Genomic DNA, 22,874 nt, shown 5'->3' with positions numbered 1-22,874 from the left:
TCTAAATCGTTGCTAGGCTTAATTTGCAAATATTTTAGTTCAGATTTTTGCACCTTTATTCATAAATAAGGTTGGCTTGTGGTTTGCTTTTCTTAAGCAGAATTTGTTCAGTTTTGGAATCAGAGTTAAAGTCATCAAAGAATAACCACACTAGTACACACTGGTTTAAAGTTTCTGTTCCTACAGGAATCTGATTTTGTAAAACTGAGAAGACACTATCCCTGTGGCAGATGAAAAGATGCCTTTTCATCCAGATACTACTCTTTACCTTACTCACTCAAAGGGGCTAGATTTTGATTCTAAAATTCTTAACTCCTGGCTGTGGTCTTGATGTAACCAAGAGTAATGCTTTCATGACAATGATGCCCATTGGACATCTGGTATTGGTGTAGCTTGGACTTCTGCTGCCAGTTGCCAGTCTTGGATATGGGAAGTTTCCTAGCCAGGCTTGAGTTCACCATGCCCCTTTGAACACATTTCAGTAGATGGTCTGGCTATATGCACAAATGTAAGCTCTTTATCCATGTCAGTCCAACTTGACCCTATCTCCCTATGTCCCTATGTGGTGTGGAGGTTTCTGTGTGCCTCACTCTCATGTCTGGTAGAATGATGGTACTTGAAACCTAGCATAGCTTGCACATAGTAGGTTTTTGAAGTACTCAAACTATTTTATAAGGTATAGGTTGGACACAATCTAATAAAGTTTTTGGTTCTTTCTGTGGGAAAACTTGGTGTCTGCATCTGTGTGTCAGTACATAGATACCTTCTGCTTCTGGCTCCAACTCCTAGCTAGAAATCTGGGACAGTCTTTATTGGATAGGTCATTACTGCAGATACATATGGATTGGATTAAAGATGATTCTGGCACCAACTTTCCAACCTTCAAGTCAGTTTTGTTAAAAAAAAAAATCATAGTCTTTGTATAACAATATGTTAAGATAGGACTTTTTTTCTGTTCTCATTTTGGCTATGACCCAAAGTCTCAACAACTCCCATATTCCACAGTGGGAAGCTGGGTCTCCTCATCAGAACTTAAAAACGAGGTAGGTAAAACTTTGTTTTGTGACCCTCAGCTGGTCACCTGTTCCAAGGTCTGAAGGAGTTTGGGGAGTTGGAGTGAAAAATGGGAAGTTGGGGAGTAGATTAACTTGGAAAAATTGGGCTTTGAGTTTCACCCAACTTCCATTACTTCCTCTTCCCCTCCTTTACATCCCATCATAAGGAGGTTCCTCTTTCTCAAGACGAGAGAGGGGGCTTTAAGGAGGTCGCTTGCAGAGCTTGAGTTGTGGCCCCTGTAGTTTATGACATATGCCCATAAAAAAATCTCCATAGGTGAGACGCCAACCTGTGGCAGCTGCGAACAGGGCTGTGTGTAGGAGGTGACACTCCCTCTGACAAGGGTCAGAAGTTTCGGTCATTTGAGGATCAGATTCAGGCCATGTAAGAGGGCTCGCTTGGGGTTGTTTTATATTCTGCCCCAAGGGCTTCTGGGAGGAGCAAGAAGACACCAACAGAAAGGCTTAGAGGCGTTCCTCCAGATATGCAGGACCGAAGAAGGAATCCCAAACCATCCTCAGGAAAATGTAAATTTACCTCATCAAGGGAACTACAGGTGAGGGATCCCTAACTTGGAAGGAATCAAAGAACCCACAACAGAGTCAGCTTTAAATACTTGATGTGACTAAAAGAATCCCAAATTAGATTACATGGGGGCCAGTCAAGTGATTTCTTTCCTGTCTCTTCACCTCTTCTCTCTTTCTTGGCTTTAATCCTGGGGGAATTAGAAGCCACAGCTGGGAGGTGGGGTATGTAGGGGAGAGGCCCTTTCTTCCTTTGCCTTTAAATGAAGTTTGGAGTTTGATTTTTACACAGGTTGCTACATTTTAATTACTGAAATGGAACTACTCTTAGTGCAAGCAACAAGAGCGCCTTTAATTATCTTGGAGTGGACAGAGAGCCCCGTGCAAGATTTTACCAGGAGCAAGGTAAGACTTTATCTAGAAGTAGCATCACAGAATGAGTCTGAATAGCACAGGGAGAAAGTGGAAAAGTTGTTTTTGATTGCTCCCAACCCCACAGTTGATATTTGGGTTACAACTATATTTACAAAAGCAAACTGCAGAAATCTAGAAGTCCTAATTTCCTAGGGTGTCTTCTCAGTTTTACAAAATTAGACTCCCATAGGAACAGAAACTTTAAACCAGCATGTACTAGTGTGATTATTCTTTGATGACTTAACTCTGATTCCAAAACTGAACAAATTCTGCTTAAGAAAAGCAAACCACAAGCCAACCTTTTTTATGAGTAAAGGTTCAAAAATCTGAATTAGAATATTTTATTTTAAAAAATAAAAATATTTATTTAAAAATATTTGCAAATTAAGCCTCGCAATGATTTAAAAGAAAAATATACCTGGAATAGCAGTTTATTTCAGGAATGAAAGCTTATTTTCATACTAGGAGAGCTGTTGATATTATTCATTCTCGTAGAGAGGAAAGGTAAAAAATTACATGATCATCTTGATAGATGCAGAAAAAGCAATTTTAAAAATTTAAGCACTTATTTCTGATAAAAACTAGGAAAAGAAAACTTCCTAAACTTAAATTGTGTCTACCCAAACAGAAAACACCTTATGGCCACCTTATGGAACCATGCTGACTAAGTCAGTGCATCACTCCTAATTGTACTGTAGATATCAGTCTCAATAAAATCAGACAAGAGGAAAATCAGGTACAAACATTGGAATGGAATTGATGAAACCATCATCATTTGGAATTGGTTTAATTTCTTCCAAGAAAATCCAAGACAAGCCAAAAAACTCTTGGCATTAATACGAGATTTCATTGAAGTGAAAGATATAAGACCAAACATCAGAAATCTCAAACTTACTGTTACCTGGCCATAGGATTTAAAAACTTAAAAATTGGTCTTTATAATAATGGTAAGCATCAAAAAATGCCTAGGGGTAAGCTTAACAAAAACATATTAAGAAAGGACACTTTATTGAACTACTTAAAAGAAGTCATGAATAATGGAGTATTTCTGGTTGGGAAGAGAAAACTGTCAACTTGTAATTTTTCCAAGTTAATGTATAAATTCAATGTAATCCTAATCAGAATTCTTTTTATATTTTGGTGGACATAAAGATAAACTAGAATGACCAAAATTAAAAAAAAAAAAAAACAGAATGAGAAGATCTTATATTAGTTACCAAAATAGACTATTATAAAGTGACAGTATGTACAGCAGTGTGCTTTTGGCACATGGACAGAAAAATAGAATCATGGAATAGAATTGAGAGTTCAGAGTCAAGGCTCAAAGACAAGCGAAATATTGAGAAAATGATATAAACAGTAAACAAAGGGTTAATTTTCATGACATGTAAAGCATCTTCTAATCAATGAGAAAAAGACAAATTAATAGAAAAATGTGTAACCGATAAGAAAAACATGATGCATTGTTCATTGGAATGTGAAAAATTAGTAAGCTAAATTCACAATTAAAGAAATGCAAATTAAAATAACAACAAATGAGCATTTTTCATCCTATTGACTAGAAAACTTGAAAAGATTGATAATATTCCTTGTTGGAGAGGATGTGAGAAATGAACATTGTCATAAATTGTGAATGGGAGTATAAATTAGCAAATCAATTTTGAGGAGCATGTTAGCAGTTTCCACCCTTAACCCAGAATTTCCACATCTAAAAACCTATCTTACAGAAAGCTCATATATGTGCACAAAGACAATTAAATAATTTATGCCTGTATTTATTTACAAAATTGAAAAAAATTAGAAATAACCTATACGCCTATCAGTAAGAACTACTAGTATAAATTTTTGTATGTCTATTTCAAAGGATTCTATGAAACCAATAAAAGAAAGACATTCAAGATGTAACATTAAGTAAAAAAGTTGCAGGTTTTAAAATAATATGTGTTTATGCATCTAAGAGTCAATAACAGATTTAAATCCTTATCTGTAAGTATCTATACATGTAAATTCATAATAAAAGCTTTGGAAGGATACTCTGCGGTTGCCTAAAGGAGGGACTCTATTTTAATAAAGTAGATGAAATGAATAATTTTGTTTATTCTATCTAAGTCTTAAGAATTTGAAATTTTTAATATAGCATGATTCTTGTATTGTTTTTTTTTTTTCACATGGGCAGGCACTGGGAATTGAACCCGAGGACTCCAAGCCACCATGGCCACCGTCTTGTATTACTTCTGTAATTTTAAAAATAGTTACTCCACTTCCCCTCATAAATGCAATGGGCAGGAATGGTCCTGGGGTTTCAAAGACTAATACTCAGATTGGAGAGGAAGTACTGCCCTCAACACTCCCTAATGAATCTGCCCACTCCTGGACCTACCTCTTGGGCCCCTCCATCCAACCCCCGGTCATGCTAACCACAGCTACTACCTGTATGTGGGTGAATTTGAAGCACAAGCTCACGGTATAGTAGAGAATTGGAAAGTACGTTAATTTCTAATTAATAAGCTAGAGTTTAGAATTATTTTTGTACGGAATATAGAATTATTGTATGGAATATGGAATTATTGCAGAGAATCAGAAATAAAATGCTTTTTCCAGCACCAGAAACTGTTCACTCATTTTGGAGACAAAATGGCTGCGAGAATTGTTATGAAAGGAAGACTCTTAAAAGCTCAGAGGTGCGTGGGAATGCAGAGCCTCTGGATTCACCTGCTCATTTGAAGACGGAGAGGGTGAGCTCAGGGAAGTTCAGTGACCATATAAAGAGAAAGTTGGTAAGCAAAGATCTCAAGCCTTGTGAAAAATTTCTCATGCAAATCATAAATTGTAATGGGTCACTGAAACAAACTGTGCCTTATGTTTATGACGTCATGTTTGTTGGGGTGGGACAGGGCGGCTTAGCCACATTTATGGGCGAAGACAAGCTGCATCCTTAAATCCTGCAAGTTCTGTTGAATTCTGGTCACACCACTTTTGAGTTCATTCACATTTTCTAAATTCTTTACCCTCCCTAGTGCTCAATTACTTCACTGAAAAATGGAGATAATATTACCAACTGCAAGGCTTGTTGGAAAGATTAAATGAAATAATGTGTGTGCATAGTAAAATGTGAAAGTACAATTTGTGTATTAATCTCTTTTAATAAAGCAAAAGGAAAAAGACAAATCATGGTTGTAGTTTTTGGTTAAATATAAAGGAACTATGTTACTGACTCTACCAGCAGCTTCAGATAAGAGATTTGCTCTATATTTCTTTCAGCAAGAGCTGGAAGGCAATGAATAGCATCACTATTATTGCAGATGGTTTTGAAGATCTGTGAAAATGTGTATATTTATTTTAATTTAAATTAAAATATGCAAAGTCGGTGTCGCCTCAAAAGTGTCTTAAGGGATAGATTCTATTAAAATATTTGTCTTACATTTTCTAATGGGAAACATTTTCCCAGTTTTTTATTTCAAATTTTTTTTCTTGAAGAAAGTTCAATGACAGTTAAAAAATGTATGTGATAGTGTCTTTGGAAGGAGGATGCCATTTGATAAAAATCTCAACACTTTTGCTAGTTTCAATCAGGGCTAGCTTTCAGGAATAAATTGAAGTTTTCTTCTTCCATTTTGTGTCCTTTAAAACTGCCACTGTTGTGCCTTTCAAGTTTAATCTATTTTCACTAGCCCACTCTGCTACCAACCCAGATTAAATTACTTACTTCTTTATAATTATCTTATTTTTAACTGGAACAAAATTTGTCTTCTTTGGGGTTTCAAGATGAATGGAGTCTACATGAGATCTGGGCTGCGTATTAATTGGCAAAAAAAAAAAGCTCTTTAGGGGCAAGGAGCATGATGTGTGATGTGATTTCTGTTATGTATAAATACACAGAACAGGAAGAGAGGTGAGGTACCTATCCGTAGAGGTGGCCTGAAATGGGATGTTTCCTGCTTCCTTTGGAGGCAAAACATGAAGAGCAATTATCAGTTATTTCAGGGATAACCAGTCAATGCCAATGACTGATGAATTAGAATTTCATCAACTACTTCTGAGGATGATCTAAGTGGTCCTAGGGTTCCCCCTAGGTACAAGGTTGATTTGGGTAAGGAGCAGCTCTTGAATTCTGGTAAAATCTTATTTGAATGAATTTGAGGGAGATGGAAATAGCTTTTCTATGTTCTAATTAAATTTAAATGGGATTTATGAAACACAGCACAGAGCTGGTATTATTTACTTGATTTCCTTTATCTAGAGGAAGTAGGCATCTTGTTTCTATGTCCTGGCTTTGCTAATTAGAAAAAGAATATCCCTCTCTCCCCTCCTCTTTCTTCATCTCCCTTTTCTCTGCACCATGTTGAGGTAACTCTGTTGGAGATATGCTGTCCTTGGCCCTTTGTTTTGGTAATTTCCTTACTCTCATTCTTTTTCAACCTTCTTTAGTCCTCTGAGATCCTCGTATAACAATACTGTAACAGTAGAAAGCACTAATTTTGAACCATAACAGTGTTTTCATTAAACAGACCAATTGCTATGTGGACAGGGATTTGTGAACACATCTGTTTGACAGGATTTTTCATTTAATATAATTTTCTGACACCACAGCAGCAAAATACTGTTATTGTATGCCATCCCCAAAGATATGGAAATAGTTTTGCTAAACAGAACTCTAAATTAAAATGCTATTTATGACCATGGGGATCTATTTTTTGTTTGTTTGCTGACTTCCATCTATGAAGATGAACTTCTGAGGTAGTGTTATTTACATGTGGATTTTGTGTTTTGTCCTCACCCAGCTATGGGGCTGGATAGCCATACCTATGTGTACCTTTCTCTTGCCTGATCCCTCTGGGTCATTTAATTTACAATGGCAAGGTCTTCAGCCTTGGTTAGGAAGAAAATTTGTGGAAGAAGAGTTTTTTTCTCATACCAAGTTAACCAATTCTATGAAAATTGCATCCATTAGCTTCATTTAATAAAATTATAATCAGTGGAGTTTACATGAGCCGAGAGCATGATGATTACTGCTCCAATACTTTTGCCACTAGTTGGCTTGTTTGGAAGGATCGCCATTATTCCTTGTATAATACCCTTTGCCTCTTTTCTAAAGTCCAATAAAATGCATTTTAAACCAACGACACAAACAACCATCTCACTGATGCCGTCTTTCAGATGAGCGACACTCAATGGGAATTGTAATATTTATGTCTGTAAGTAGCTTCTCAAGCAAGGGTCCCATAGAAGAAGCTTGGCTTTAGGTGGACAGTGACTAAGACTTTAGGGTGAATTTTAGCCACATTAGTTTAGATCAGTAGTTCTCAACTGGAGGCAATTTTGCCCACCTCTCTGGAGGACATTTGGCAATGTCTGGAGACATTTTCGATTGCCACAGCTTCAGGGATGGTGGGGGTACATATGGTGGGTAGATGCCAGGGATGCTGCAAAACATCTTAGAAGGCTCAGGATAGCCCCCTACAACAACAAATGATCCAGCCCCAAATGTCAATAATGTTTTGCAGGTAGCCACAGGTTCGGCGGTGGCGGTGGACCGTGCTTTTATAAAATCCTTAGCTCCGTATAATTATTTCCATGCACATGTATGATAGGGTGATAAGAGACATAAACTCCAGAGGTCTTACCAGTTGTGATTGTAGGCAACGTCAACTAACTTCTCTCAGTCTCTTCGTTTATAAAATAACAGTGATAATAACACTTACCTCATTTTGTGGTCAGGAGAAATCTCAAAGAGCTAGCTTGGACCTTAGCAGTTAATAGGCTGAATAATTGTGTCAATCCATATCATAAACTACTATAAGGCAGTTATTAAAGAGTGAGCTCATTTATGTGCCTTAATTTGTGGAGTTATTCATGATATATTAGTAAATTAAAGCAAATTATTATTGTTACAACCAATTTATTGAAAACTTATTCTTGGTCAGGCATTGAGCTAAGTACTTTAATTGCATGTTCCCACTTGATTCTCCTGACCATAATACGAGGTAAGTGTTATTATCGCCCTTATTTTATAAACGAGGAGACTGAGAGAAGTTAGTTGACGTTGCCTACAATCACAGCTGGTAAGACCTCTGGAGTTTATGTCTCCTATCACCCTATCATACATGTGCATGGAAATAATTATACGGTACTAAGGATTTTATAAAAATCATGTTCCACCACCACCACCAAATCTGTGGCCACCTGCGAAACGACTCTTCTAGATTCCAAAGAGCTGAACTTCTCCAACCTCTTCTGTAGTCTCTTCATGTTTTAGTGCCTTTAAAACCCCTACCAGAATAAGCAGCTATTTTATCTTTTACTGCATTTTCTTTTACTAATAGTTCACTTTATTCATATTTTAAATTATTTTAATGGATAAAGAGTGTACAGCTCTGTCCAGATTATAGCTTCCCAAATAAACTTTCAGTGTCTTTTCACTCTTTGATTTGAGAGTCCAGTATGTCCCTGTTAACCTATGAAAAGTCCACCTCACAGGGTCCGACTGACCTTGGAGGACAACTTCTTTGGAGAGTTGGTGACCATACTCCTGAGATTGCTGCTTTTGGCAACCATTAATTTAAAAACTGGAGTACTCTCTTAAGATAGCAACATACTTCTTCAGAGCATTCCGAGGTGGAGACATGATTGGTTCTGTGTAGGAAATCTCTACAATAAAACATTGGTGCCCACTCTGCAGTGATTCTGAAATTGGGTCAGTTTCCATTTAACCCAGTCATGGACTGAGGTAGGAAATCACACCAAGAGGGAGCAATCCTTTCACAAGTTTAACTCCCCCAAATACACAGGGGATCTGAAACTTTTCTGTGGCTGCCCTGGGAAGACGGTTTGAATGCTCCGCTATCCTAAGGGGATGGGAATTTTAATCAGTGGTTCTGTCATCTGCTCCTCCATCCCCTCCCAGAAATACTTCTCTTTAAGTATGCCTGGAAGTGCCATCATCATTCTCACGCTATCAGCTGACCTTGAATAAACTTGGTTGAAGGTATTTACTTTCTATTTAGAAAGGATAGCAAACAGTTTCCTAATATATGGGAACTCTTTCTTCCTTGCAGGGAGGAACTGACTAAGATTCTGTCTAAATTGATCTTTGGGATAAAGTGGTGGTTTGCTGGCTAGTTTATCTAAATAGGAAATAGAGAATTGTAAAATCAAACAAAAAAGAGAGACTTGAAAATAGAATATATGTAATGCTCTGTGATCATGCAAAATGCCCTCTCCTGTGAAGGGTCTCTCACTCGTAGGAGGCAGCAAAGTAAGGACTGTGGCCGAGCTCACTGAGAAGGGTCAGTGGCTATCTTGGGGTGGGGGGATCTGGGGACTGTTCAGAATAACTGACACAAATGCAAGGCCCAGGCCTTCATCTGAAGCCTCAGCTTAGTAAAATTTTATTATAACTCACAATCTGTCTCTGTGGTCAGTTCTTACTTGAAATGTCCACCTGGAACATTGCCCAATCCATGGAAACTTCCAGAGTGACATTCATGCATCAATATGTCTAACCTCTCTGTCCCTTCTCCTTTCCCTTCCTCTGCAGTTGCAGCCCTTTAGGAGTGTTTTGGAACCCACTCTCACTTTAAATTCTCTCATGGGACGTGACAACAGGCAGGAAGAAAAAGTAAGGATCTCCCACTTTTTTATTCTTAAGTTTTAGTATTGTCTGGTTATAAGACCCCTGACTTAAAAATCATCTCCCCCCACATTCAAGGTTTAAAATCCTATTCTTAGGCTCCCGGAGAAAAGACTTTTGATAGAAGTTCAGGGTGGCGAGTTACCCTAATAGCAGAGAACACTTAGAAGAGAGCTTATGAGTTTTAATATAAATCGACTTCTCTTGATTCCACTTGATGAGGCCAGCCTAGCATATCTCAAAGCAATATTTTCCAGAACTGACTCAGGCAGCTGGCTTCAAAGTTTTCTCTTACCTCTGCCTGTTGGGTTAACAATTCTTTACATCTGTTTGCCGACTTGCTTTTTAACAAATTATAGAATGTGGTTTTTCAAACTAATGTTTTGTTACTGACCAAAGCAATTTTGCTGGATTGCTTTTTCTTTTATTGTAGGGTCTGGAAGCTTGGAAGCTCATGTTCTAAGAATTCCTTGCCAATGGGGTTCTGGTTTAGATTCTGTTAATAGGGAGCACTTCTGCACAATTTGGAAGGTAAAGGTAGGCAGGCGTCATCATTCCTCCTTCACTTGTGGAAGGAAGACACTGGCAGCAGCCTCTGGATGTTCCCCTGCAAATCACCACTCTGGGGGCCCACACATCTCTGATAATCAGCAGGGTTCTTCCAAATCCTGACCAAGACAGCAGTAGCGATTTCTCAAGTCTTTGAAAGTGAGAGGCAAACTTGAGAGCTAGCAATAGCTTTTGCTGACCTTCACTCTTTCATCTCTTTCAATGGTTTTGGAATTAGTTAATTCCCTGTATTAAATCACTTCCTACTTTGGGCTGTTCATAGGAGTTTCTCTTTCCTTAATCAAACACTGAGTGATATCATTATACCCTGTTTTGATTTTCTCTTAGAAAATAGATAATGCCAAGGTGAAATATATCAATCTTTGTTTTCTCATTAGTTATTAGTTTATGATTAAATGGACAGAAATCATGTATGAAGTAAATGTTCATACAGAGGTTTTAAAAACTTGTATCTTAATTCCACTTTTAGGATTAGGGTTAAAAGGGCATTCTTTTAACTGGTCAAATTTTAATTTTAAAGGGTAGAAAGTGGTAATGCCCAACTTTGACTTCTCATTAGAATCACCTCTGTAGCTTGAAAAAAAACTCTTATGCTTGGACTGTCCCCTAGACTAAACCAGAATCTCTGGTATCCTAACCCTCATTAAAAAAAATGTCAAATTTAAATCATTTGAAATATCTATTAGATGTATACATACCTGCTATTTTACATCCTATCTCATCCTCTGTAAATACTCCTGGACTGGCCTCTCAATCATATGGTAGAAGACTAGGTAAATCATTTTGAGGCTCATGTGCTCCATTTCCTGGATCCTTCTACACTGGTGCTCCTCAAACACGGCTGTGCGCACATATCAGCAGGGGATCTTGTTAAAATTCAGAGTCTGATCAAGTAGATCTGGGAGGGGGCCTGGAATTCTGTTTCCTAGCTTGTTCCAGTGCTGGTAGTCCATAGCAAACCTCTCATCAACCTTTGCTTTTCCACTCCTACTTCTTGATTTCTTCTTATCTCTCCCTTTTGTTTGGTTCCACACTTTAACATCCATTCTCGATTTAGTTTATTTTACTGATGAATCTGTTTAGATTTGCAATCCCACCAAATATTTTATAGCACCTAAATTCTAGTACAACCTTCTGGTTCTACGCAGCTCAACCAGGTGTATGAGTAACCTCCCCTCATGGACACTTCAGACACTATGTGACTCCCAGTCAGTCCACTCCAACAGGAAACAAGGACTACAGGGCTAGAGCAAATGGGCATACAGATGTACTTCATCCTGTAATAAGATTTTTAGATCAATGTTCTTAACTCTTACTGTACTTTTAGAATCACATAGAAGCCTTCTAAAGTTTCTAAAGTTTGGGTATCAACCTTAGGGATTCTAAAACAACTGCTCTGGTCATTGGTATAATACAATCAAACAAACAAAAACTGTCCAGATTATTCTATTTTGTAATTAGGATTGAGAAACACTGATAAACACAAAGTCTTAAGAAGCTACTAAATGTTTTATCTTACTGACAATATATCAGTCAGCTATTGATGTGTAACAAACAACTACAAAAATCTCGATGTCATATAAGAATAAGAATTTATTATTCACTTATGCATCTGTGAGGGTGGCTGGGCAGCTTTGATGATCTCAATAGAGCTTGGTTGGTCTTGGCTTCAGGCCATGGGTTCAATTTAGCTTGGGTCCATGTGACTCTCATTGGCACACATTCACTTCTGTCCACGTTCCACCAGGCAAAGCAAGTCATATGGGCAAGTCCAACATCAATGGGCTCTATAATCTAACAGTACATTGTAGTTACTTTCCTTGGCTGTGGCTCTCCCTGGGAATATTTTGAGCAGAGTTATGATTGCGAGTTACTATCTCATGATGTAATTCCTTCACAGACTTACCAGGACTCTAGAAAGGTAATTACTGTTTTCTCCATTTCGCAAAACTTGTAATTTTAAAAAGATCTCCCAAATTACCATCTTTCTACTGCCATGCGTTTATTTCCTTTATCAAAAAACATTATGTTAAATCTCCATTGGTGTTATCTAAAACCTTATTGGATCCTGAAGCAATAGTGAAAATCACTATTACTAATTCTGTCTTTATTTAAAGTTATGATATTTTATTGTGAATGTTTGCATTAATTTTATTTTTTTAAATAACACATTTCAATGTTATTTATCTAGATTCCTGAGGTTTTTTGCTCCTTCCTCCCTGCCTTAGTTCTGGTCCTGCTTTTCGTAAATGTATGGCTGAGTGTGTTCGTGGCCTCCAGGATTCGACCCTGTTTGCTTCTCCCAGAAGATGCTGCTGAGTATACCCAAGAGCTTTCTTTTCTTCCCCAGCTTCTTCCACAACCTGATTTTCTAGAACGCAACACCTCAGAGACCTTTTTACTTGCTGAGTAAATATGCCTATGACATGCAGCCTCCATTTCTGGGTTGAAATGAACTAACAACAGCCTCCCATATTTGATGCAAGGCTGACCTCCAGAAGTCCTAGTGGGAAGCCTCCCCTCTCTCCCAGCCACCCCTCTTTCCCAGCAGCATCTGAACTCAGGCATCAGGGAACTCAGCAGTGAGCTGAAAGTCTTCTTCAGATGTCTCTCCATGGGGCACGGGGCATATGGTAAGTACAAATTAAACACAGTAGCAACCTGGATAGCTAATTATTCCCTAAGGCAAAAATGTAAATACAGAATGCTTATAGCTCTGGATTGCATACTTAAAACTTTTACTATTAATTTTATAAATGGAGAGAAAAATTTCATCATTTTAGTAACCTCTAGGAAAATGATGAACCATGTAGTATACTGGATGTGTGATGGCTTTTTGAATCAATCAGGGACCAGATGCATGACTTTGAGAACATTTCTTAACTTCTCTGAATATCAATTTTTCGTCTGCAAAATAAGAATAATGGTACTTCTCTTTGGGGCCAATGAATCTCTCTCTTTCACACCATATATCAGATTATTAGAAATGATAGTTATGAAATGCTTGAGTTTTTTACCTAGAAAAAGTGTTGGTTTAAGCATCAAAGCTTTTTAATAGTGCTACTGTTTAGTTTAGATAGAAGTTCTTCAAAATTTATTGAACACTCGTTTTCTTCCTTGCATAGACTAGACTGAGCCTGCTTTACTTTTCCTGATCCACCAAAGGCCATTAGTAGGCACCTCTGTTGTAGGCTCTGGAAAATGCAGGAATGTCTCAGACCTATCAATTGAAAAGGGCATTTTGTCCTTGTATACATTGTTCAAAGTGCTTATCTGTTTCTTCTACTTTCTGGCCTTCTTTATCGTCAGAAGTTTGCTGCCAATTTGACCCCAATACCAGGCTTGCCTCTTTTTCCTTGTGTACCCTGACTTGTGGTAGGTTGGTAAACCAGATGGCAGGGTTAAAATTCAGGAAACAAAACAGCATTAATAGACTGTAAGGACCCAAAGGAATCCTCCATGTGTAGTACGCAAATTTTGTGGCATCTGTTCTTTGTCGGGTTTGCTCCTTGGCTAAATCCTAAGTAGTCAAAGTTGTCAGTGGTCTTGAGTTTGGATGGGTGGAGTGGGATTGTAAAAATTCATATTGTTTTTGATGGATGGAGGGACTTAAATATTTTCTCAACAAGGAGCATGCTTTCTTCACGTGGGACGGCAGGACTCAGTTTTGTGTGACTTGATATCCTCTACAATGTCTAGTGTATTCTGATTACATAGTAGTTGCTATGTAAATATTTTAAGTTAGATTTAATGTAGTTGACTTGTTTTAAAAAAGTAAATGTCCTCAAATCACATTAACAGAGGACAAAATGAACTATTAATGCTTGGAGACTAACTTCTTCTTTGGAAAATTAAAAGCTGGTTTAACAGTAACTCTGTGAAATAGCATTTAAGACGCAGGAATTCCACCTCTTAACCATGATGCCATCAGTCTGTCAACCAGTTGCATCATTTCCTGTGGAATTGCTCCAGTCCAAGGACTTCTAATTGAGAGCAACAAACCTAACCCACGTGTGTGGGAAGGTGCCATTCTACTAAGTGCCCAGAAGAAGAGAACCATAATAATTATGAATTAATCTAATGACCACCATTGTGATGATTACATAAAAATCAGGACACCTTAGTAGGTCTGAAGGGGCGCAATTTGAGAAGGACAGATGAGGGCATCTGAGGTAGGTTATAGAAAATATTTGGAAGGACTCAAGAGATATTGTTAACTCTGGAAGAAGTGAGGAGAGATTGGGAGAGATGAAAAGGGAAATGTTATATTTCATTTAATATACTTGTGATTAGATTTCTTTCTTATGATGTGCAAAGTAAACGATTAAATTTTTAGGAAGGTATAAAAACAGTGATATAGAATAAAAAATGTTACTGGCTTTAGTATAAGACATGTTTGTTTGCTTCCCAATTGTAGATTAAGACCAGCACTGAGAGAAAAGGGAAAAAGGCATCAAAAGCGTTTTTCGAAATAAAGGCACAGGAGTGAGATTCTTAAGGTGCAGAGGTGAAGAAGGACCCATGGCTGTGATTTAGCACCAAGTTACTTTAGGGCGTAAACCTCCAACTGACTCATCACCTTGGGCCTCTGTCCAACGACTGGAGACCCTTGCAGCCTGCAGGGAAGGGAAGGTGAAGGACTTGGTAAACTTCTGTGGGGATGGGGTTGGAAAAAAGAGTTTCTCCTGGCCAAGGAGCAACTGAATAGAGCTCATTGGAAATTTTCCTAAAAATTGGGAGAGTGCTGGATATATTATCTATGTAATTAAAGTTACTCAAATAAAAGATACATTGAATCTCTCTACCTTTGTTCTTATTTGTTACATAACACTATAATGAGGAAAAAATAAAAGCAAACAAACAACATCATTTGAGCATTGAAATTCAAACGAAAATGTGGAAAATGTGACAGTTGAATTATTGTTGTAAGAATGCATAGGGCTTATTATAGAGAAGTCGTGTGGGGTATTGTTATGGATTGAATTATGTCCCCCTAAAAGATACATTCAAATCCTAACCTTTGGTCCTACAACATGAAATAGGAAAATAGAATCTTTGAAGATGTTATTAAAGATGAGACCAAATTGGATTAGGGGCCTTAACACAATATGACTGATGTCTTTATGATAAGATGAAATTGGACACAGAGAGACAGAGGCAGAAACGGCTATGGATGCTCAGCAAACCACCAGAAACTAGAAGAGGTGTAGAACAAATTCTTCCTTACCCACTTCATTTGCAATGTGGCCCTGCTGATGTGTTGATTTGACTTCTGGCCTCCAGAAACATGAGACAATAAATACCTGCCATTTAAAGCCACCCCGTTTGTGATATTTTGTTACAGCAACCCTAGACAGCTAAGACAAGTATTGTAGGTCACAAAGCAAGAAAACTTGGGACCAGGTATTAGTTTCCTGTGGCTGCTGTAACGAGTTACCCCAAACCGGGCAACTTAAAACAACAGAAATTTATTCTCTAACACTTCTGAAGATCACTGTTGAAACTAAAGTGTCCTTAGTGTCATGCCCCTTCTGGAGCCTGTATGGGGAAATTCAATCCCTGCTTCTTCCTTCTGGTGGCTGCTGATATTCCTTTGCATGTGCTTGCATCACTTGAACCTCTCCCTCAGCCTTCACATCACCTTCTCCTCTTTTCTGAGTATAATCTCCCTCTGCCATTCTCTCCATAAGGTCTCTTGCGATGGAATTTTGGACCCACCTGGACAATCCAGGATAATCTCCCAATGTCAAATTTATTAATTTAATCACATCTGAAAAGATACTTTTTCCTTCTGTGGTAACAATGGCAACTTCCAGGGTTATCACTTATATCTTTGGGTGACCATTAGTCCAGATCATAAAACTTAGCCCCTGTGGTTTCTTTGCCTAGAAATGAGGATTTGGGCAGTGCAAGGACTTTGGGATATTATTGTCTGGTAAATAAATAATGCTGCATACAACCTGGACAGGTGATACTCATTGGTCCATTGTGCCTGAACCTTTTGTGTCTGTGGCCATTGGACACAATTCCTTTAAGTTTCCCTGAGTTTGAGGAAGAATTTTTATTTGATAGCTACTTGTATTATTGTAATTTCTTTTTAAAATTAATTTAATTTTTATTATGGAAATTGTAGGTTTACAGAAAAAACATGCAGAAAATACAGGATTCCTATATACTACCCTCACATACACAGTTTTCCCTATTATTAACACTTTGCATTAGTGTGGTACCTTTGTTACAATTGTGAAACAATATCATTATAATTATCATATTAATCATAGTCCATAGTTTATATTAGGGTCCGCTATTTGTGTTGTATAGTCCTATGTTTATTTTTTATTCTAGTAACTAGATACTACCTAAAATTTCTCCTTTGAACTACATCCAAACAAATTCAGGGGTGTTGATTACATTCATAATATTGTGCTGCCATGACCACCATCCATTACCAAAACATTTTTGTCACTCCAGACCAAAACTTTATACCAATTAAGCACTAATTCCCTATTCTCTATCCCCACATTTGTCAACCATATTCTAGTGTCTGACTGTGAATTTGCTTATTCTAATTATTTCATTTCAGTAGCTTATACAATATTTGTCCTTTTGGTTCTGGTTTATTTTAATCAACATGATATCCTCAAGGTTCATCCATATTGTCACATATTTCAGAGCTTCATTCCTTTTTTATACTTGAATAATATTTTATTGTCTGTATATACCATATCTGTTTATCTGCTAATCTGTTGATGGACACTTGGGTTGCTTCCATCTTTTGGCATTTGTGAAAAATGTCCCTATGAACGTTGGTGTGCAAATATCTGTTTGAGTCCCTGCTTTCAGTTCTTTTGGATATCTAGAAGTAAGACTGCTGGATTGTATGGAAATTCCATACTTAACCCTCTTAGGAACTGTCGAAAAGGTTTTCACAGTGGTTGCACCATTTTATGTTCCCACCAAAAATAAATGAGTGCTAATATTTCCTTACATCCTCTCCAACACTTCTTTTCCATTTTTAAAAAATCTCATTGTGATTTTGATTTGCATTTCCTCAATGGCTAAGGATGTTGAGCATCTTTTCATGTGTTTTTTGACTATTCCTATATCTTCTTTGGACAAATGTCTATTCAAGTTTTTTGTCCATTTTTAAATTGGGTCTTTTGTCTTTTTATTGTTGAGTTGTAGGATTTCTTTATAGAAGTATGGATATTTCTTTATAGAGTATGGATATTAAGCACTTATTGGATATGCTTTTTCCAAATATTTTCTCTCATTCTGTAAGTTGTCTTTTTACTTTCATGAGGAAGTCCTTTGGTGTACAAAAGCTTTTTTACTTTTTTTTCTTTCATTGCTTGTACTTTTGGGGTAAAGTATAAGAAACCACTGCTTAACACAAAGTCCTGAAGGTGCCTCCCTATATTTTTTTCTAGGGACTTTATTGTTTTGATTTTTATATTTAGTGATTTGGCCCTTTTTGGCTGAGTTTTGTGCAACATGTGAGATAGTAGTCCACTTTCATTCTTTTGCATATGTCTCTACAGTTTTCTAGCACAATTTGTTGAAGAAAGTATTCTTTTCCCATGGAGTGGACTTGTCACCCTTGTCAAAAGTCATTTGGTCATAAATGTGAGGGTTACTTCTGAACTCTTAATTCAATTTTATTTGTCTAAATGTGTGTCCTTGGACTAGTACCATGCTGTTTTATTACTGTGGCTTTACAGTGAATTTTAAAACCAGGAAGTGTGGGGCCTCAAATTTTGTTCTTCTTTTTCAAGATGGTTTTGGCCATTCAGGGTCCCTAGGACTGCCTTAAAATTTGATGATTAGATTTTCAACTTCCACAAAGAAGGCTGTTGCAATTTTGATGAGATTGTATTGAATCTGTAAGTTGTCTTGGCTAGAATTGACATTTTAATCATTGACATTCTAATCCATGAACATGGAGTGTCTTTCCATTTATTTAGGTATTCTTTGATTTCTTTTAGCAATGTTATATAATTTTCTGCATATAAGATTTTTATGAAGCAAAGCCTCTCAAAGACAAATCCGTTACCCAATGTGCTTTGAGCCAAATAGAAACAACAAGAGCTTGGGGAAAGAAAAAAAAAGGTTGTATTGCAAAGAAGGCAGGTGGAGATCAGGAGACAACATCTCAAATCTGCCTTCCCAAACTGGAGAAGTGTAGGTTTTTATTAAAATCATACAAAGGGAGATGGAAACAAGGATATTAAGGATATTGGCATATGGTGATTGGCTAGTAAATATCTAAATTAGCAATTGTAAATATCTAAATTAACATTCAAATTAGGGGTTGCAAACTAGCTACTACTGCTAGTTGGTCTTGCTGAGTCCATAATGCTGCCAGCTGTGTATTGGATGTACCTCTCACTTTCTTTTTGGGTCTGGAGTTTCTTTTTCCTGTAGTTTATACTCACTTTGATTCAGTTCAGCAGGTTATGTTCTGGAATCATTTTAAATTCAGGATTCTTTTTTCAGCTCATGCACAACAAACTGGTTTGGACTGTTTATTAGATAAGAGGAGCTCTGCATTTTATCTGGGTATTCCAAGAAAGGGAGGGGCTATTCTAGTAGGTTATGTGATGATCTTGGTTACATGATGGTTTCAGTCCCTTTCATTTATATCTTTGGTTAAATTTATTCTTAGGTATTTGATTCTTTTAGTTGCTATTGTACATGTATTTTTCTTAATTTCCTCTTCAGATTTTCATGATAGTGTATATAAATATTCCTGATGCTTGTGCATTGACCTTAAACCCTGCCACATGGCTGAATTTATTGTTTCCAGTAGAATTGTTTTGGTTTTTTGGAGACATTTTTATATATAGGATCATGTCATCTGCAATTGGGAAAAGTGTTACTTCTTCCTGTTCAATTTTGATGCCTTTTAGTATTTTTTTTGCCTAATTGTTCTGGCTAGAATTAATACATTGTTGAACAGCAGCGATGACAGTAGGCATCCTAATATTTTTTCCTGATCATAGAGGGAAAGCTTTCATTCTCTTACTTTTGGGTATGATATTAGCCATGGATCATTCATATATGCCTTTTATCCCTATGAAATAGACTCTCTCCCTCTTTGGGTTTCTCTATTGTATTTCTTAATGCAGATAATCCCTTACCTCCGGCTGCAGTGACTTAAGTGTTTCTTACACTGCTTTGGCTGTCTACAAGCGGTTTCTGTCTGCAGAGCAAGCTCTGGGAGGGTGAGACAGAGCTGGGTGTCCTGGTTCAGCCTTTCAGGCTGCCATCTAATAGACTGGCACTGGTATGTGACACCCAAGTGTGCACACAGTGGTTACACTACTTGCTCTATAACAAGGCCAGGGACCCACAGTGTGAGCACACTGAGGTGCCACATCATGCCAGAATCTCCACAAGTCTCTTCTACCATTTTTAAGGCTGTGTTTTCTTAATTTGGCACTTGCCCAGTTACTGCAGCCCTTTAGCTATTTTCTGGAGTTCAGAGTTTCTGATAATAATTCAAAGATTCACGATTATTTTTTGGTTCAGTAGACTGTGCTGTCTCTTCTATGATTATTTCTGAAGTCTCTATCTTAATATTCTAAGGAAATAGTTTTGCTCATCTCTAAGCTAAAATTATCTACTTTAAACTTTAAAACAATTTTGCCAGCAGTTTTTGTGGGGAGATTAGTAAGGCAGACATGGAAAAAATCTTGTTTCCAATGTTTTCTTGGTTATGCTGGTCAGAAAGTGAATTAGTTTTGGATTTTCTTTCAAAGGATAAATAAAAGACTTCAGAATAAATATTGTAAATGAATGCTACAAACTTTGTTTTCATCTGGCCATTGAGTGAATGAATGAAGATAAAGCCCCTGTTTGATGCTATGTGCATAAGGAGGCGAGTGGAATGGTATGGCCGGTTTTTGAAATTACCAATAACTATAAAGTTAAATATTTTTAACTATAAAGTTAAAAGTGCTTCAATATCATGGGAAAAATTTTATAAACTGATTTTAAAAGAAATATGTTTTCAGTATTACCAAGTTCACAAGCTTCTTTCACATGTATTTTCTCATTTGAGTCTCTGAGTGGCTCTTGTAGTAAAGTAGATATTGTCTCCACTTTATAGATAAAAAAATTGAGACCTAGAGAGTCTGTGACATAACCAAGGTCAACTGGCTCAGAGGTGGTGGTACAGACAAACCAGAACCCAGTGCTTTTTCCATTATGGTATGCTGTTATGGTAACTGACAAAACCTAATTCAAAGGCTTAGTGCTTTTATACACACACACACACACACACACACACACACACAAGCACACAACTTTGCATTTGCCATTTAAATGCCTTGAGTGGAACATACATTTTGCTCTCATAAGAATGAATAGAGTATTGTAAAAGGAAATGATTCTTGTTCTTAGTGCAAAGAAGCGTTGGGCTGATATTGCATCCAAGGATAAAGATCAGGAATACTGTGTTTCTCTAGATTAGTTCTCTTCAAGAATTATTTTAAAAGACTACCTGAATTGAAATATCCTGAAATACTTTTTAAAAATTGTTATTTTTCCTTTGCATTCCTAATCATCCCTGAAGTACATAATACTAAGCACATTAAATAAAATTTGAGTATCACGGTTCTCAATTATCTTGCTATTTGGTTGAGATTTATGTATATAATTATTTTTTCTCCCCTTAACTACTCATCTGCTATGGTAGTGATCAATTACAGGTTTCCCTTGATGCCAGAGTCCCATAATAACTCCATCTCTTTTTTGCTTACTAATAACAGTAATACCAATGATACTGGATGGATAGAATCTGATCCAAAAAAATGGTTGGGGATTGCTGGGTTAGACTCTAGAGATCCATGTAACAGCACATGGGCAGAATGCCAACTTCTGAGTCTCTTTTCTTGGTCTTGCTCTACCTAGAGGGTAGAGGTTGTCGACTGTGCAGCAAAAAGAGATAAGAAGGAGTGCTCAGTTTGAATCTGGTTATCATTTGAGGACTGAGACTTGATAATTATTCCTAGTAAATGCCTGCTGTAAGTATGTCCTTTTAGTTAAAAGAGATACATTTCATTTTCTTTATGTGATATGGTTGAGATTATTACTTTTGCTTTTAGAAATTCCTTCACCTCTACCTCTTGCCCATCTTCTCCCTTGTTAAACACATTATTTTATGCTTCCATTCTTTCTGCACTTCAGGGGTGCAGGTTTGAGAAATAGCCACAAGAAATATATAAAGGTTGGTATAAGCCAATCAAGGGGATTAGACCCATTGTCAATTATTGGTCTAGGCAAAGTTTTATGATATAATTCTGGTCAATTAGATATGAGGGAATTCTGAAAAATGTTTTCTTCAGTCTTAAAAATAGGTAGTCATGAAGAAATAGTTATTTTCTGCTGCTGACTTTTTGTTTCTGCATATGAGGTTTGGAACTATGGCCACCATTTTGGAGCAACACATGGAATTAACTTGAGGAGACTATGCTAAGGCTTGCTGAGGATAAAGATGAACAGAATGCTGAGCATTTGTGAGTTTGCTAAATTACCTAATTAACTCATCCTGAAATCTCCCTGTATCAGTCAGAGTTCCCCAGAGAAGCAGAACCAACAGGATTTAAATAATGAAGGATTGGCTTAGATGGTAATGGAGACTGGCAAATATGAATTTGTAGGGCAGTCTGTAGGTTAAAAATTCTGTTGAGATTGATGTTGAATTCTTGAGTCTGAATTTCTTAGACTAGAAAGTAAGAAAGAAGTGTAGGGTGTATCTTGAAGGAAGAATTCCTCTTGATCCCTGGAAACATCAGTTCTTACTGTTAAGACTTCCAACTAATTTGAAAAGTCCCACCCACATTATGAGGGTAAACTTTATTTAAGGTTAAATGATTGTATATTTTAATCCTACCCATGACATACTTCTACAATAGCAACTAGGCCAAAGTTGAACTAAACAACTGGACACCATTACCTAGCCAAGGTAATGCATAAAATTAACCATCATATTCCCCAATGTCAGGACTTCTTGTTGTATCAGATAATCTATCTCCTTAAACCACTTTAAGCTTGGGCTTCTGTGTGCATGTGTGTGTATGTGCTTGGGTATGTGCATGTTTGTGGGTTACTTGCAACTAAAAGATTCCTAATGGATGCATACCCTAAAAAGAAAACAAATTGTGAGCCTGGTCTGGATAAGAAGTGATAGTAGTACCTATATTTGAACTTAATGGACATTGATTAGAAGTTAGAGGAGAAAGCTTGTACTTTGGAATGGAGATCTTAGAGTGATTTCCAAAATTTAACAGGCATTCAAATTACTTGGAGATCTTGTTAAAGTGTCCATTCTGGTTCAGTATTTCTGTATCATCCCAGTCTCAACTGCTCATCTATAGATCATAAATCTAGGCACTAGAGGGTACAAACCAACTCAGCTTTCTTACACCAGCATGGCTTTTGGAGCAGGCCATCAAACTTTGAGCCCATTGCTACTTTGGAAAAAAATAAACTTTGTTTTTAATGAAAGTTCAAAACTTTCTAAGGTAAAATATTGTGGAAATGCATCTTGACTCATAGAACAGAAATCCCAAAAATTTCATTTTGATTTTACACCATCTTAAAAACTTCTTTTCACCTCCAGAAGGGAGAAAGATTTTTAAAAAGTGATAATTTTCTCCTATACCATAGAATGCAAT

At 37.0% G+C, this 22,874-nt stretch overlaps 1 long non-coding RNA gene across 1 annotated transcript; it reads left to right on the top strand.

Moving 5' to 3' along the window:
• Positions 1–4,181: 4,181 nt before the first annotated feature.
• Positions 4,182–9,612, top strand: LOC143648588 (uncharacterized). The gene is made up of 3 exons (XR_013158643.1): positions 4,182–4,478; positions 4,596–4,771; positions 9,532–9,612. It is a non-coding gene; the product is annotated as an uncharacterized LOC143648588 (long non-coding RNA).
• The last annotated feature ends 13,262 nt before the right edge of the window (positions 9,613–22,874 follow it).

This window comes from Tamandua tetradactyla, chromosome 10, assembly GCF_023851605.1.
Source record: "Tamandua tetradactyla isolate mTamTet1 chromosome 10, mTamTet1.pri, whole genome shotgun sequence".
NCBI classification, from domain to species: domain Eukaryota; kingdom Metazoa; phylum Chordata; class Mammalia; order Pilosa; family Myrmecophagidae; genus Tamandua; species Tamandua tetradactyla.
This window is presented reverse-complemented; position numbering and strand designations above follow the sequence as displayed.